The sequence below is a fragment of the Entelurus aequoreus genome, linkage group LG05 (genome assembly GCF_033978785.1).
Source record: "Entelurus aequoreus isolate RoL-2023_Sb linkage group LG05, RoL_Eaeq_v1.1, whole genome shotgun sequence".
In the NCBI taxonomy this organism is placed as follows: domain Eukaryota; kingdom Metazoa; phylum Chordata; class Actinopteri; order Syngnathiformes; family Syngnathidae; genus Entelurus; species Entelurus aequoreus.
The window spans coordinates 18,527,890-18,545,091 of record NC_084735.1 but is presented as its reverse complement, the minus strand read 5'-3'; the positions used below and the strand labels follow the sequence as shown (position 1 = coordinate 18,545,091).

Sequence of the window (17,202 nt, the reverse complement as noted above, 5' to 3'; positions counted from 1 at the left end):
ACAATAATAATAATAACACACCTTTATATCATTTTAATTAAAGTTAAAGTTAAAGTTGAAGTACCAATGATTGTCACACACACACTAAGTGTGGTGAAATTTGTCCTCTGCATTTGACCCATCCCCTTGGGGAGCAGTGGGCAGCAGCGGCGCCGCGCCCGGGAATCATTTTGGTGATTTAACCCCCAATTCCAACCCTTGATGCTGAGTGCCAAGCAGGGAGGTAATGGGTCCCATTTTTATGGTCTTTGGTATGACTCGGCTGGGATTTGAACTCCAACCTACCGATCTCACAATGTCAAATTGGGCCACCAGAACAAGTGCTCGTTTGTCTCCTTTACTACTGTATACTCAACTTCTAAAACCCGTGTTTTGATGTTTCAAACACACACAATTTGCTCACAAATGTTTTATTCAATGAAGTTCACAAAATTGAAACGCAAAAAAATTCTGTAGCATTGTTTAAAAAAGCTCTTGTAATAAAAACACAAATTAAGAGATCCTGTCTCAGAACCAGCCGATGAGGTGTCAAGTTTGCAGGCAATTTTTTTTATACACTCAATTTGTTTTAGACTGAATCTTTTATACACTACATTTGTTTTAGACTGAATTTCTATACACTGTTTTTTTTTTTTTAACGCTGAATTTTAAAACACTGTATTTTAACAAACTGAATTTTTAAACACAAGTTTTTCTCATATTTTTGTATTCAAAGAAATGATCAGCATAATTTGATGTAAAAAAAATTCTGTGCAGAAGTATTCATTGCTTCAAAAGTCAAAACCCACTTCCGGTAAATTAAGGCTAAAGATACCCAATAATAATAATAACACACCTTTTTATCATTTTAATTACAATGTCAAATTGGTCCACCAGAACAAGTGCTTGTTTCTCTCCTTTACTACTGTATACTCAACGTCTAAAACCCCTGTTTTGGTGTTTCAAACACACACAATTTGCTCACAAATGTTTATTCAATGAAGTTCACAAAATTGAAACGCAAAAAAATTCTGTAGCTTTGTTTAAAAAAGCTCTTGTAATAAAGACACAAATTCATCTCCATAGATCCTGTCTCAGAACCAGCCGGTGAGGTGTCAAGTTTGCTGGCGATTTTATTTGGTGGTAGCGGTGTGTGTATTTTGTAGTGTCCCGGAAGAGTTAGTGCTGCAAAGGATTCTGGGTATTTGTTCTGTTGTGTTACGGTGCGGATGTTCTCCCGAAATGTGTTTGTCATTCTTGTTTGGTGTGGGTTCATAGTGTGGCGTATATTTCTAACAGTGTTAAAGCTGTTTATACGGACACCCTCAGTGTAACCTGTACCTCTGTTGATCAAGTATGCGTTGCATGCACGTGTGTGTGCGTACAGAAGCCGCACATATCTTGTGACTGGGCCGGCACGTTGTTAGAATGGATGAAAAGCGGACGTGACGACAGCTCGTAGAGGACGTTAAAGACCGTGCCTTTAAAGGCCTACTGAAACCCACTACTACCGACCACGCAGTGTGATAGTTTATATATCAATGATGAAATCTTAACATAGCAACACATGCCAATACGGCCGGGTTATATTAGTAAAGTGCAATTTTAAATTTCCCGCGAAATATCCTGCTGAAAACGTCTTGGTATGATGACATTTGCGCGTGACGTCACGGATTGTAGCGGACATTTTGGGACACCATTGTGGCCAGCTATTAAGTCGTCTGTTTTCATCGCAAAATTCCACAGTATTCTGGACATCTGTGTTGGTGAATCTTTTGCAATTTGTTTAATGAACAATGGAGATAGCTGTAGGTGGGAAGCGGTGTATTAGCATCCGGCTGCAGCAACACAAACACGTAGCGGCTACGTCGTAGCTGGTGTTTCATTGTTTACATTCCCGAACGATGACAGTCAAGCTTTACCATTGGCCTGTGGAGAACTGGGACAATATAGACTCTTACCAGGAGGACTTTGAGTTAGATACGCATGCTTGTGGAGATGGGACAACAGAGACTCTTACCAGGAGGACTTTGAGTTGGATACGCGCTACCGTGAGTACGCAGCTGCGGCTTCCAAACATTTGATCGCTTGCCCGTACGTGCGTGCCGCTATGTGCATGTCACGTACGTAACTTTGGGGAAATATATGTGCTGTATGAGCTTTGGGGAGGTGAACGGTACTTTGGGCTGTGGGATTGAGTGTGTTGTGCGGGTGTTTGATTTGTATTGGCGGGTTATATGGACGGGAGGGGGGAGGTGTTTGTTATGTGGGATTAATTTGTGGCATATTAAATATAAGCCTTGTTGTGTTGTGGCTAATAGAGTATATATATGTCTTGTGTTTATTTACTGTTTTAGTCATTTCCAGCTGAATATCAGGTCCCACCTGCCTCTCACAGCATCTTCCCTATCTGAATCGCTTCCACTGCCCTCTAGTCCTTCACTCTCACTTTCCTCATCCACAAATCTTTCATCCTCGCTCAAATTAATGGGGAAATTGTCGCTTTCTCGGTCCGAATCGCTCTCGTTGCTTGTGGCCATGATTGTAAACAATTTGCAGATGTGAGGAGCTCCACTGTGACGTCACGCTACTTCCGGTACAGGCAAGGCTTTTTTTATCAGCGACCAAAAGTTGCGAACTTTATCGTCGATGTTCTCTACTAAATCCTTTCAGCAAAAATATGGCAATATTGCGAAAGGATCAAGTATGACACAGAATGGATTTGCTATCCCCGTTTAAATAAGAAAATCTCATTTCAGTAGGCCTTTAAAGCACGCCCCCAAGACTACGAGATATAATGACTGATGAACACCTTTGTTCGATAATGAAAGTTGCCTCAGCTCAAAGCCTGAGCCCCGACATTAATGAACTAGCATCCAAGAAAAGGTGGCAGGTATCTGGCTTGGGCACATCAGATTAGATCAGTGTGTTGCAAACTGAGCAGTTTAAAGTCCTGAATGGTTGGTTTATTCATTATTTTATTTTCAAATTTATTAGCCTGTGGAAAAAGTTAATGTTGATATTTACCTCAGCAGGCTGCAAATAGAAAAGAGGCATTCAATTTGTATTTAAATTGTATTTGATATGCCATTGATATTTTTTAATTATTATTATTATTATTTGAAACTCGATTTTGCATGTCACTATAAAGTTATATAAGCCTTGCTTGTTCAATATTTAATGCAAAACTTGTTTGGGTCCCTATTAAAAGGTTAATTTGTTCAACCTTGGCCCGCGGCTTTGTTCAGTTTTACATTTTGGCCCACTCTGTATTTGAGTTTGACACCCCTGACTTAAGTGGTGACAATTGTTGCACTCTAGCACATTGAGGCTGCCACCGTGCTAGCTGCATTGTACGTGTCCGCCAGCAAGGATGAATGAGAAAGCAAGGACAAACGCTGCGTGTGTGCGTGTGGACGTGCACGTGTCCCTCACGCACGCACACGCATGGGACGGCGCGGCCGCCTTCGCCGTGCGCTTGTACTTTAAAAAAATCATGCGCACGCAACACGCGGCGTCCCCATTGACACCCGCCGCGGCCAGTGAGGGCCCGCCCGAACGCCCGCGTCATCGCCCCCCTCGGCCAATGGCGACGCAGCGGAGGCGGGGCCACGGGGAGACATTTAGTTTGACATTGTAAATAAGAGCCGAACAGTTGCCGGAGAGCAGCCCGGGGAAGGCGTTCTCAACCTGGGCGGGGAAGGAACAATGCAGAGGCAAGACGACACCTTTTTTTAACTTTATTTGCTCTTTTCAACGCTTTTTACTTCCCGCTTGCGCTTCCTCTTTTTCTTTCCCCCTGACCCCTATCCTGCCTCTCAAGGTAACTTCGAGCAGGAAGTCGGTTGTCAGTGGGCGGGGGCAAAGTGGGGGCGGAGCCAAGATGACAGCCAGTGACATTGGAGAGTCTCGCACTCTCATTGGCTGCCGGCGTAAGGGGAGGCGGACCCTGGGTGTCACGTAGCAAGCTAGATTGTCTCCTGCTGAATATTAAAGGTAAAGGAGCACAGCGGTTGCTCTCGTCTCTGAGTCGGGAGTGTTGCTGGACTGTAGCCGGGGAGGAGGGGGTGTTATGGGACACTTTGGTCAGAGGAGACCCGCCAGAAACTAAACTCTCGTTTCGGCAGCAGGTCATGTCACGCCGGGGGGAGGGGTGGGACGAGAGGGGGGCTCGCTCCCATGTCCGAGCCGGGAGTTTTTTTTTCTTTTTCTGCTACTTTTTCTTTTTGTCCAAAGCCGTCCGGCGGCGCAAGAGTGCCTTTTTTGCGTGTTGTTGCTGCACTGGACGGAAGTCCCAAGAGTTGTTGTTCTCTCTCTCTCGCCGCTCTCAAGGAGACTCGACCGAGGGGGGGGGGGGGGGGGGGCCGGACCATCCGCCATGAAGGGCACGGGGTGAGTGTGACCGCAGTAACCACGGCGACAACAAGTTTCTTTGCATCCCTCCTCAAGGTGAACTTCAGAGTTGTTGGCGTGCGGAGTCGGGGGTCACGTGACCGCCAGTGTGGCGTCAGCGGTGTCACATGACCCGCCGTGTGGCGTCAGCGATGTCACATGATCAGTTGTCAGCAAAGCTGCATGGCTCCCACAACAAGTGCCTGACTTTGCTGGCGGTGTTGATGTCCCGCTGGGGTCCGGCTGCATTACCCCTGCGTGCGTGCGGGAGCTCGGACTCCGCCCCCTCCCCTTAACCCCTCCTCCTCACTCCCAAATGTCCTTGTTTACACGTTAGCGGCAGACGGTGACGCAGGGCTATGTAGTGGTGATGGCATCCATCTTGAAAGGAGACGTGTTGTGTGTGTGTGTGTGTGACAACTCTGAAGGGGGCTGTCGGGGTCCCCAAGGGGCGGAGGTGCAGCTGGTCACAGTGACCTCCAAAGCCCCCCCCCCCCTCGCGGCCTCCGCGCCAGATGGGACGGACAATATTCTGATCTGATGTCTTCTGATGGAATCTCGCCCCTCTCTCCTCCTCTTCCCACGTTGAAAGTTTTCCATTTTGACAAACACAATCCCACCGGGGTTTAGAGGGGGGGGGGAGTGCCGCAGATTTTGAGGAAGACTAAAAATAACTCCTAAATTGAAACCCTCGCTGCCAAATTCCAGGGTTGGCGGTCGTCCCGCGTTGAGATTTGAATATCATCTGCGGGTCAGGGAGAGAAGGAACGCAAAGGTCACGGCGGACAGGCCCCCTGTGTCCGATTGCCCTTGCCGGCGCGGGCCTGGTGCGCGTGCAGGTAGCGTCTCCTGAGGCCTAGCCTCGGATGAAGGTCACAGGAATGTGAGATTGGAATGTCAGCAGCGAGGAGGAAATGTGTGGGGAGGAAGTGCGAGCCAAAGCCTGTGAGGCCTGGACTGTGCGGGGTCACTTTAGTGCTGCATGCAGGGAAAGTTGAAAAACCTGTCGTTCTCGTCCTCCCCCACCCGTTCCATCTCTCTCCCTCTCCCCCTCCTCCCTCGCCCGCTTCCCTCTGCCGAATGACCTTGGGAGATGGGTGGCGAGCACTTCCTGGAGTTGGCCAGAGCGGAAGCAAGGGCAAAGTTTGCAGGGTTAACTGCGTTCCATCGGCCTTGTTTGCTCACATCGCAAAACATTTGCAACGTTACCTAGTAGTTCATCTGGCATTCTTGGCTATGGGAACTCTTTTTTTGTAGTCGATGATTGACCTCGCACTACCATCCTCTCATCCATCATCTTGTGTTTGCCGCTCTAACATGTGCTAGCTGCCAGCGCGCTAACGTCATCTACTGTAATGGATCACACTACGGCTGTCATAACAACATACCGGCGCTTTAGCGTGGTTAGCATACGGCTAAGCAATGCCCAAGCCGTTGGTTTTGCTGACCTTCTCCACAGCTGCCGTGATGTCACGCAAACGCCGGCAGTCCCACCGTGAACACATGCACCCGCGGCAACCTGGAAGGTCACAGTAAGGTCATAGCGCAGGGAAGTGAAGTCATCTCCCCGTTCTTCCCTGTTCTCTTCTCCACCTTTTCAGACTCTGATTCACTGTATTTTCCAGATTATAGAGCGCACCGGGATGTAAGCCGCACCCCCTAAATTTTAGAAGAATACCGTATTTTTCGGACTATAAGTCGCAGTTTTTTTCATAGTTTGGCCGGGGGTGCGACTTTTACTCAGGAGGGACTTATGTGTAAAATTATTAACACATTACCGTAAAATATCAAATAATGTTATTTAGCTCATTCACGTAAGAGACTAGACGTATAAGATCTCATGGGATTTAGCGATTAGGAGTAACAGATTGTTTGGTAAACGTATAGCATGTTCTATATGTTATAGTTATTTGAATGACTCTTACCATAATATGTTACGTTAACATACCAGGCACGTTCTCAGTTGGTTATTTATGCCTCATATAGCGTACACTTATTCAGCTTGTTGTTCACTATTCTTTATTTATTTTAAATTGCCTTTCAAATGTCTATTCTTGGTGTTGGATTTTATCAAATACATTTCCCCAAAAAATGCGACTTATACTCCAGTGCGACTTATGTTTTCTTCCTTCTTTATTATGCATTTTCGGCCGGTGCGACTTATACTCGGAAAAATACGGTAATATATTTTTCCATATATTAGCCTCACCGGAACATAAACCACAGATTATGTTGCGAAATGAGTTATTTACACCAATATTTTGTAAATGTTGAGTAACATACCTTAATAGTTTCCAAACAGTGTCTGTAACACGGCAGTAAAATGGCTGATCAAACAAAACAGAAGTCATTCTCTTGGACCCACTAGCTACGGAAGCTAGCTCTCAAATCAGCTAAACAGACTCAATAACTCCACGGTGACGTCTTGGTGAATGTACGAAACTGAAACAATACAAAAAGAATGCCATTGTAAGTTAATAATACTAACAAACACTCGTAAACATGTTAGCATATTAGCTAAGGCTGACAACGCTAGCTTGATTACATTACGATAGCATGTACACATATGCATGAAAACACTCCTACAGACATCACACATGGGACGGTTTAGTAAGTAACAATAGTTTTAGTTATATTGTAAAACTTACAATCGTTGCTTGAAGTGATGAATGAAGAATCCATATGAGTAGAAATACTATGGACGGCGAAAAGACTAAACGTCAGTTCTACTTCCGGTTCAAAGCTTTCAACAGCAGGAAATGCTGCCCAGCGGCACCTGCAGTGAGCAAACTCATCCAAAAAATGGTGCCAAAGCACAAACAATAACACACCAATTCACTGTCTTTGCATGTGTTTAATGAAACTATTTGCATTATGGCCGTCAGCCAAGACAAATCCATAAATTAGCCGCGCCGTTTTATAAGCCGCAGGGTTCAAAGCGTAAAAAAAATGTAATGGCTTATAGTCCGGAATTTACGATAAAAATCTTGAAGGCTCTTAGAAGAAACACCCACCAATAATCTTAAAGTGGTCATGTTATGATTTTTTCTAAATGTAAAACACTTCGTTGTGGTCTACAAAATATGTAATGGTGGTTCTTTGGTCAAACTGTTGCATAGATGATGTTTGACAGACCATCTTCAAGCCACTTTCTGACCTTCAGAATGCGCCATTTTGTGGGCAGTCTTATTTAGGTTCCTCCACGTCGACTGCGTCTTCTCCACGTCATCTTTGTTTGTAGATTTTGGCGCTTCAATAGCAAGTCTATAAGTTTGAACTATAAAATGACAACCACATGTGCATGTACGAGCCAGTCGGCCCCACAACAGCAAGATAGATAAATGGGCAAATATCCAAACCATTCCAATGTGAAAATGCTTGGCTCGTTGGAGGTATCCATGCTCCAAAAATACCACTTTTCCTAAAGTTCCACATTTTTCAACCGATTTGAAACATTCTGACACAAACATTTGTAATTTTCCACACTCCAAAATTTTAAACTTTCCTGTAGTTCCACATTTCTTGTAAAAAAAAAAAAAGATCTTTGACAAAAAATGTCTTTATTTCTCAACCGATCCAAACCATTCTAACGTCAAAATGTTTACTTTTAGTCGGTTTGTTCTCCGCATCTCACAAATTCCAGATTATCTCAGAATTTCACAAATTCTAGCCCAGAAAATCCCACTAAAATGAATGTAGAATATATTAATTCCGCATTTTGTTTCCCATTCAAACTTTACCAGCATGAATATATCATCCAATTTCTTCACATTCTTGACCTTCAAAATATTCACCTCAACCTAACTCGGGGATCAGTAACCCGCGGTTCTTTAGTGACGCCCTAGTGGCTCCCTGGAGCATTTTTAACTTAGTGGCCACATGCGTGGACAGCACCTTTTTAGCTCTTATTTCTAAAAATGTGTACTCTACTGAATTGGGGTCTTATGGCCGCTTATGTGGGCACTTATACTGCCATTTGGTGGTGTCAGAAGAGTATAACATACAATGGAATTTGGAAAAAAAAGTTTAAAAATAAGAATTAGCATGTCACTAAACATGAAGTACACATTTGTGTACTTATGGACTAAGTACATCATATCAAAAGATGATTCCTAGTTTTTATTCTAATTAGGGTCCAATAAGCCCAAATAGCAAAGAGAAATAAAAAACAAACAAACATGTAAACAAACAGCTTGGGCCTTAAGAGGTTAAAAAAGGATTGAAAATGGAAAAAGATGGGGGGGAAAATAATGTTTTAGTTTCAGTATGTTTTTTGTTTGAGGAAAAACATGACACAAACCTTCCCAATTGTTAGAAAGCCCACTGTTTAATATGTTTGTGTGTATGCTTCGCTGATGAGAGTATTTGCTAAACATTGTTTTGTCCTACTGATTTCGGCGGTTCTAGAACTCACCATAGCGTGGACTGTTTGTTTACGTGTAAAATCTTCCTCTCCTCCTTTGTCTCATTTTGTCCACCAAAAGTTTCATGCTGTGCATGAATGCACAAAGGTGCGCTTTGTTGATGTTAATGACTTGTTGGAGTGCTAATCAGGCATATTTGGTCAGTGCATGACTGCAAGCTAATCAATGCTAACATGATATTTAGGCTAGCTGTATGTACATATTGCATCATTATGCCTCATTTGTAGGTATATTTGAGCTCATTTAATATCCTTTGCTTTTATCCTCTTTGTATATAATTTAGTTTTGCATGTCTTATGACACATTTCAGTTGTTTGTGTGCCATGTTGTTCCAGACCACAGCAAACAATACCTAGCTTGCCAAAGATTGTTATAAATCTATTAAAAGAAGACAGCCTGCCGTTTCCTTTAACTTGGACACACACATTTATACTTTTGGCCATTAAAAGCCAGTAATTTCCAGGATTTATCTCACCGTCTGAGTAGCCTCAGATTTACTAATGGTTTCTAATGTTTTAAAAATGTGTAAAATGAATATAAAATGTCAACATTTCTGTCAACGAAGATTTGCTTCAGCCTGCGACACATAGTCCTTTTGATAGTAGGCTATTATAGCTAATATAGACACTTACATCATGTGTTGCCTTCATTCTAACACTTATATACGGCTTTTCATTTTTTTCGGCTCTAGACAGTTTTGGTTTTTGGTCCAATATGGCTCTTTCAACGTTTTGGGTTGCCCACCCCTGACGTATATTCCTTTTCAAAATTCCCCATTTTCCCAGAATTTCTCTTTTTTTGGACAAAAAAAATCCCATGGAAATTATAGGAAGAATCAGAATATTTCCTCGACTATTTGAACCATCAACATTTTAATAAAAAACAAAGCTAAAACAATCATCTTCACATTCAGGCTAACAAAATTCCACTTTTTCCGTAAGACGAATTCTCTATGACCTTGAGAATTCTGAATACTTCCACATTTCTCAGTGGATTACAATCAATCAATCAATCAATGTTTATTTATATAGCCCTAAATCACAAGTGTCTCAAAGGGCTGCACTAGCCACGACGACATCCTCTGTTCAGAGCCCACAAAAGGGCAAGGAAAAACTCACAACCCAGTGGGATGTCAATGTGAATTGGTTTAGTTTGGTTTAGTCTTTATTTGAAGGGACAATGCACAGAAACATTAAGTTCAAAGACAGATATGTTCTGTACCAGATTATAGCTAAATAGCTAATTTCCATCTGCAGTCCCTGGCTACCTAAATTAAAGGGATACAAAAATCATGCAATAAAATTATGACAATAAAAACATACTATAGCATGTTTTTAAATTAAGAAAAGTCATAAAATGCCCTTTCATGTACACATATACAACCACACCTCATTTACATCATCACACAAAGACAATACATGCTTTTGTTCACATCTTTCATCATTTGTAAAAACAACCATGATTTTAACACACACACCTCACAATTTACAATAAAAATGCTCTCATGGATAAATATAATACACATTAGGTTGATGTGTCAAACATAATGCCCACCTTAGTGACCGTGTGAGCAGCTTTGATTGCTCCAAAGCCACTTTTTAACTTCAATTGTGAATGAAGAGTAATCTGTTAGACTTTTCAAGTTTGTTGTGAGGTCGTTCCATTCCTTTATGGCTTTATATGAAAAGGCTGATTGTGCAAAAGAGGTTTTAACATCTGGGTACCCTACACTGCCCCCTGGTGGAGGCTTGTGTGTTTCTAGTTGTCACAGCAGATGTAAACTGGACAAAGTGCTTAAGTGGCGCTGGTGCAGTGTTATTTAGGATTCGGTGGGCCATTCGTATTGATGCTAATCTTTGAATGTTAGCTAAATTTAACAATCTATATTTCTGGAGAACTAAACAGTGATGACTATGACTATGAGAAACCTTGGAGAGGACCGCAGATCTAACATAATATTGTGAAAGTCCAGTCCATAGTGATTTTAACATAATAGTGAGAGTCCAGTCCATAGTGGATCCAACATAATAGTGAGAGTCCAGTCCATAGTGGATCTAACATATTATTGTGAAAGTCCAGTCCATAGTGGATCTAACATAATAGTGAGAGTCCAGTCCATAGTGGATCTAACATAATAGTGAGAGTCCAGTCCATAGTGGATCTAATATAATAGTGAGAGTCCAGTCCATAGTGGATCTAACATAATAGTGAGAGTCCAGTCCATAGTGGATCTAATATAATAGTGAGAGTCCAGTCCATAGTGGGGCCGGTCAGCAGCGCAGAGCTGTTCCCAACCGATGCACAGGCCACTCCGGGTCCCGACTCTGGACAGCCAGCCAATGTCAAATCATTCAGATCGTCTCGGTTTGATTAATTGCAAATATTGCATTCTGCTCAGCTGCAACTCTTGAAGCAATTCTTCCCAAAGTGTCTTGCCTAGTTTGGTTTGTTAGATGAGGCTCCATTCGCACTACCATCAAGAGGGCAATTAGCTGCAAAAAATCCTCCTCACTAAAGACTGATTCATTTGGATCTTGTTCTTCTTATTAGACAGTAAATGGAGGTGTATGGCTTGCTGGTGTTGTGTTTTGTCCGCACTGATGCTGGCCATCTCAGAGTGATGTCAGAGTCTGAGCGAGTTGCTGATGCTGCTGCCGTCAGCGGCCGACTTGATGTGACGTGCCAGCGAGCGAGGGATGAGACAGCGAAACGGGAGAGAAAGAGAGGTCCAGGTTGAGCCCGACATTAGTGCTGCTGATTCAGCCGAGCGGCATTGACTTTCTCTGAGAGGCTGCGAGGGGTCGGTGGGGGGTTGCGATCAGGTGAAAGTCGTCAACACGAGAAAGGGGAGCGGAAGGAGAAGGCCGACGTCATAGAGCAACTGGACACCGTCCTCTTGGTGAAGGACAACAACGGCGCTGCAGGGAAGAGGAGACGTCCTTAACACCGCAGTGTACTATAACACGGCATGCATTAGCAAAGCAGCTCATTGCACTTTGTCTGCAAGTAGTATTCCATAGAGAGGCAAGTGGAGTAATTAGCTAGCCGTTTGCTTCCATGCCTTGGAAATGATTAGCACCTAGGTGGCCGAGTGGTAACTCTCACAGTTTGGATCACACGAGGAATATCTTTGAGTGGAGTTTGCATGTTCTCTGGTACTCAGGCTTCCTCCCCACATCCCAAAAGCATGCATGCTCGGTTGATACAGTGGTCACCCAAGATCCCTGGTCTCGGCCTTTACAGCACCAACTGCGATCTCATGTTTATATATTCTCTTTAATTTGGTAGGAAGTATTATAAAAAAAGTTATTCGTATTAGGAGTGCACAACAAATATCTGAATACATAAAGAAATACCCTATATCCGGATTATAAAGCCCACCGGTAAAAAAAAGCCGCACCCATTAAATTTTGGAAGAAAAACTTTATTTTCCATATATTACTACTCCTTACCTACTACTTACCTACTCAGTGGCCTAGTGGTTAGAGAGTCCGCCCTGAGATCGGTAGGTTGAGTCATACCAAAGACTATAAAAATGGGAGCCATTACCTCCCTGCTTGACACTCAGCATCAAGGGTTGGAATTGGGGGTTAAATCACCAAAAATGATTCCCTGGCGCGGCCACCGCTGCTGCCCACTGCTCCCCCACCTCCCAGGGGGTGAACAAGGGGATGGGTCAAATGCAGAGGACAAATTTCACCACACCTAGTGTGTGTGTGTGTGTGACAATCATTGGTACTTTAACTAATTAAGTTAAAGTTAACTTAACTTTAACTTAATTAGCTGCACAGGACTATAAGCCGCAGATTAATACGTTGTGAAATTAGTTATTTACTCATAAAGATTTTGTAAATAGAATAGAATATATCTTTATTGTCATTGTACATTGTACAACAAAATTGTAAGCAAAACTAATTTAGTGCAAATTCATAATAACACATAAAAACATAAGAACATGGATAAAAATACATAAAATACATAAAAATACCAAGCACACAGCTCACATGCACAGGCATTATTGTCTTGTGTTCAGCGACACTATTGCTCTCGGGTAAAAAGTGTTCTTAAATCGGTTTGTCCGGCATTTTATTGTCCTGTATCTCCTGCCCGAGGGCAGCAGTTCAAAAAGTTTATGTCCACCCTGGACATAAACTTTTTGAACTGTTTTTTTTTTTTTTTAAATGTATTTTATGTATTTTTATCTATGTGCTTATGTTTTTATGTGTTATTATGAATTTGCACTAAATTAGTTTTGCTCACAATTTTGTTGTACGATGACAATAAAGATACGGTAATTGTTTCCAAGAGTTGTCTGTAGCGCGGCAGTAAAACGTTGGATCAAACAAAACAGAAGTCATCGTCATGGACCCATTAGCTGCGGAAATTAGCTTTTCAATCCGCTAAACGGACTCAATAACTCCACGGATACGTCCCTGGGAATTTATGAAACTGAAACAATACAAAAAGAATGCCATTGTAAGTTAACAATACTAACACACACTAGGAGACGTGTTAGCATATTAGCTAATGCTACCCACGCTCGCTTGATTACTTAATAGCACGTACACATATGCGTGAAAACACTCCTACAGACATCACACGTGGTTTAGTAAGTATGAATATTTTAGCTATACTGAAGAACTCACAAACGTTGCTTGGAGTGATGGAGGAAGAATCCATACGAGTAGAACCGCTATGGACGATTAGCAGACGAAACGGCACTTTTACTTCTGGTTCAAAGCTTTAAACTGCAGGAATTCACGTTCACCCAGCAGCACCTGCAGTGGGCAAACTCATCCAAAAGAAATAAACATAAATTAGCCGCACCGCTTTATAAATCGCAGGGTCCAGAGCGTAGGAAAAAAAGCAGCGGTTTATAGTCCGGATTTATAAAAAATAAAAATAAAAACTCCTATAATGCAAGATTACCCGTACTGTGATGTAAATAGGAATGGGTACAGGTATTTATTCTGTTTAATTCTGCAAATGACCCCTGTGCCTCACGTAAGACACCCGTTTGTGAGCAAACCCAACTCTTAACTATTAAGCTTCCCGTCACCAGCAAACAGAAGTAATTAAAGAGAGAAGGGGAGTGTTATTGCAGCAGGAACTCATTGATGTTTCACTACAGTACACTCAGCCTTAACGATCCACGTCGCCATCAGCTGGCGGCTTTTTTTGGTCGTGGCAAGCCGGTGTGGCCTTGACACAGCGGCATTATCCAGGTTTAACGACTGAAGTGGCAAAAGAAAGCCGCAAAATGTGACAAAATGAAGAGCAGTGAAGTGTAAAAGAGTCAATATGCGTGCTGATTGGCTGCTCTGTTCGTCACTCTATGGGAGTTTTAATGTGTTAATTTTTTTTCTAATATTTTCGGGATCTACTGGTGAAGTCCCAACTTGTCAATAGCAAATCGACCGCTAGTATAAATCTCTCAATCAGGAGTGTCCAAACTTTTGGCCCGCGAGACGTCACAAGTTTAATAAGGAATCTGGCCCAGAGGGTGCCTCCTACTTAATTGTAGATCTTCAACAGCACAATCGCTGCAACTTTACCTCCTTCTTGTGGACGGCAAGAGTAATTCAGGTTAATAACCATGAATTGGACGTTGAAGTGAACACTGCACAGCATTTAAATGTATGACACAATCCAAACAACCTTTCCCACTCATGGCGCAAATAAACTAACACAAAAAGTCAACACATTTGGTCACACATAACACAACCTGCTAACTGAACTTTGTGGGTATTGTAAAACAATTCCCAATAACAACACATAACTCAAAATGCAAAGTTTATACCTATTTAAATCCACTACAATGCATGATGGGAAAATGAAAAACACTCTCCACACTTAAGCGGGGGAGAACAAGGAACACAACAAATAAGTGGCGTTTGGGTATTTTAACGTGAAATAAAAATCGATATTTTCTTTATTCATATCTTGTTTAAAAATATATCGATATATCTTACAAACTGGATATATCGCCCAGCCCTTATGTATGTATTGTATGTATCGTACGTATGTATGGTACGTACATACGTATCGTACGTATGTATGTATGTATGGTATGTGCATACGTATCGTACGTATGTATGTACGGTACGTACATACGTATCGTGCGTATGTATGGTATGTACGTAAGTATGTATGTATGGTACGTACATACGTACGTATGTATATATGTATGTATGTATGTATGGTACGTACATATGGATGTATGTATAGTACGTACATACGGATGTATGTATGTATGGTACGTACATACGTATCACCCCCTTGGAGGTGAGGGAAGCAGTGGGCAGCAGCGGCGCCGCGCCCGGGAATAATTTTTGGTGATTTAACCCCCAATTCCAACCCTCGATGCTGAGTACCAAGCAGGGAAGAATGCTGGTATGAGCTTTTAAACATAACCCGTTAACTGCTGCCAATCAAATGGTGAATAAGATACTCTTTAGGGTTCATATGTTTGTAAATCTGACTGTGATGAAGTCAGTGCCTCACCAGCCATGAACCTACCCTATGGGTTAGGAATGGGATGGCACTTCTAGTTCATATGTGAGTCAAGGCAGGTGGCCAAATACTTTTGGGAATATAGTGTATTTTTTTGTATAAACTGTATATATTCTTACTTTACATGCAGTTGGCTATCGGCCCCAGGCCAAATTTTGGTGTGAATGCCGGTTTGTCTCCATGTGTCCTGGGATTGGACCCTGCTTCTCACCCTTAAATTAGCTGGGATAGGCTCCAGCGCACCCTTTGCCCTGACAAGGACAATCGCTATAGAAGCAAGGCTGATAGATTGTAGCTAATGTTGGACACGTTTCTTCTGGATTATTCATGTCCACTCTTCCACTCACTCCCTTTTGTGCGTGTGTTTAATGTGTATCTAGATTAAATGTCACAGGAGTGCTAAGAAAGTATTTCAAAGTTTACTGTGTGTATGTGTGTGTGTTTTATTGTATTTCTACCCTTCTTGAGACATCAACAAGAAAAAATACCTTCCATATGAGGACCGGTGAACAAGTTAGGACATAAATCATGGTCCCAATACGGAAAACCATTGCATCTAATAGAGAATGTCTCATTTGCACCCCTGGTGGTGAAATCTATCAAAAATTAGGGTGGTCCCAAAAAGGAGGGATTTTTCAAATTGACTCTGTCAATTTTAAAAGTGCAGTCTGGTCAACATATGAAATAACAAGTGTGTGTAAAAATTTTAAGTGCTCCTCTTCTGGTCAACATATGAAATAACAAGTGTGTGTAATAAATTGAAATGCGCCTCCTTTGACCAAAATTAATAAAAAAATAAAAAAATATATATATGTATTTAGAGACCTACTGTAATAACTTGAAGTAAATAATGAAGATTAAAAACCAATTACAAACAAAAAAACCAAAATGAACTAAAAGCAGTATTTTTCTCACAATGTGTTGACCTTTTTTTATAAAAATTGGGAAAAAAAATTCATATTTCTATTTCTGTAATATTGCAATACTTTCTCATAAAATGTTTACTTTTTTATGTAAAAGTATTGTCTTTTACTGCAAAATGATGACATTTGTCATATAAAATTCTGACTTTTATCACAATATTGCCCATTTTTTTGTTGTTCTTGTAAAATAGTGAATTTTTTTGAGCAAAATTATGACTTTTTGTCATAATTTTGCCAAGTAAAATTCCGATTATTATTATTATATTGCCAAAATGTTAGTTTTCTTTTAAAATCGTGGCTTTTGTCAAGTAAAATTACCACTCTTTTCATAAAATTGCCAACATTTTAAGCTTTTCTTGTAAAATTGCGACTGTCGTTGAGTAAAATTCCAACTTTTATCATGATATTGCGCAAATGTTCAGTTTTTCTTGTAAAATTTTGACTTGCATTGAATACAATTATCAATCAATCAATCAATGTTTATTTATATAGCCCTAAATCACTAGTGTCTCAAAGGGCTGTACAAGCCACAACGACATCCTCGGTGTCGAGTGGGTCTGATATAATATTGTGAAAGTCCAACACATCAGCGAAAGTCCAGTCCATGGTGGGGCCAGCGGGAACCATCCCGAGTGGAGACGGGTCAGCAGCGTAGAGATGTCCCCATCTGATGGACAGGCTAGCGGTCCACCCCGGAGCAGAGTAGAAAAGAAAAGAAAAGAAACGGCAGATCAACTGGTCTAAAAAGGGAGTCTATTTAATTATATTCATAATTAAATTATTAATATTCAATTACGAGTTATTATAATACTGCCAGTTTTTCTTGTGAAATTGTGACATTTTTCCTGTGAAATTCCAACTCGTTTTTCACAAGCGTTTTTATATTTGCATAGTATGTATATATTATTAATGTTGTAAATACACATCGTTATATATCTCGTAAGGGTGGTCCTAAAGAGGTTGGCATTTTT

General features: G+C 41.6%; 1 protein-coding gene across 8 annotated transcripts in view; it reads left to right on the top strand.

Annotated features, from left to right (window-relative positions):
• nfyc (nuclear transcription factor Y, gamma) overlaps positions 1-17,202 on the top strand; it is a 71,125-nt gene that overhangs the window by 12,160 nt on the left and 41,763 nt on the right. For 2 of the 8 annotated variants that reach the window (XM_062047267.1, XM_062047263.1), the window contains exon 1: positions 3,596-3,695. The exons of 3 other annotated variants lie outside the window; for them this stretch is intronic. The gene's annotated coding sequence lies outside the window, so the exon portion shown is untranslated. Of the gene's footprint in view, positions 1-3,595; positions 3,696-4,142; positions 4,372-17,202 lie in introns of those variants that run through there. 3 more of the 8 variants (XM_062047265.1, XM_062047264.1, XM_062047269.1) reach the window with 3 other exon arrangements.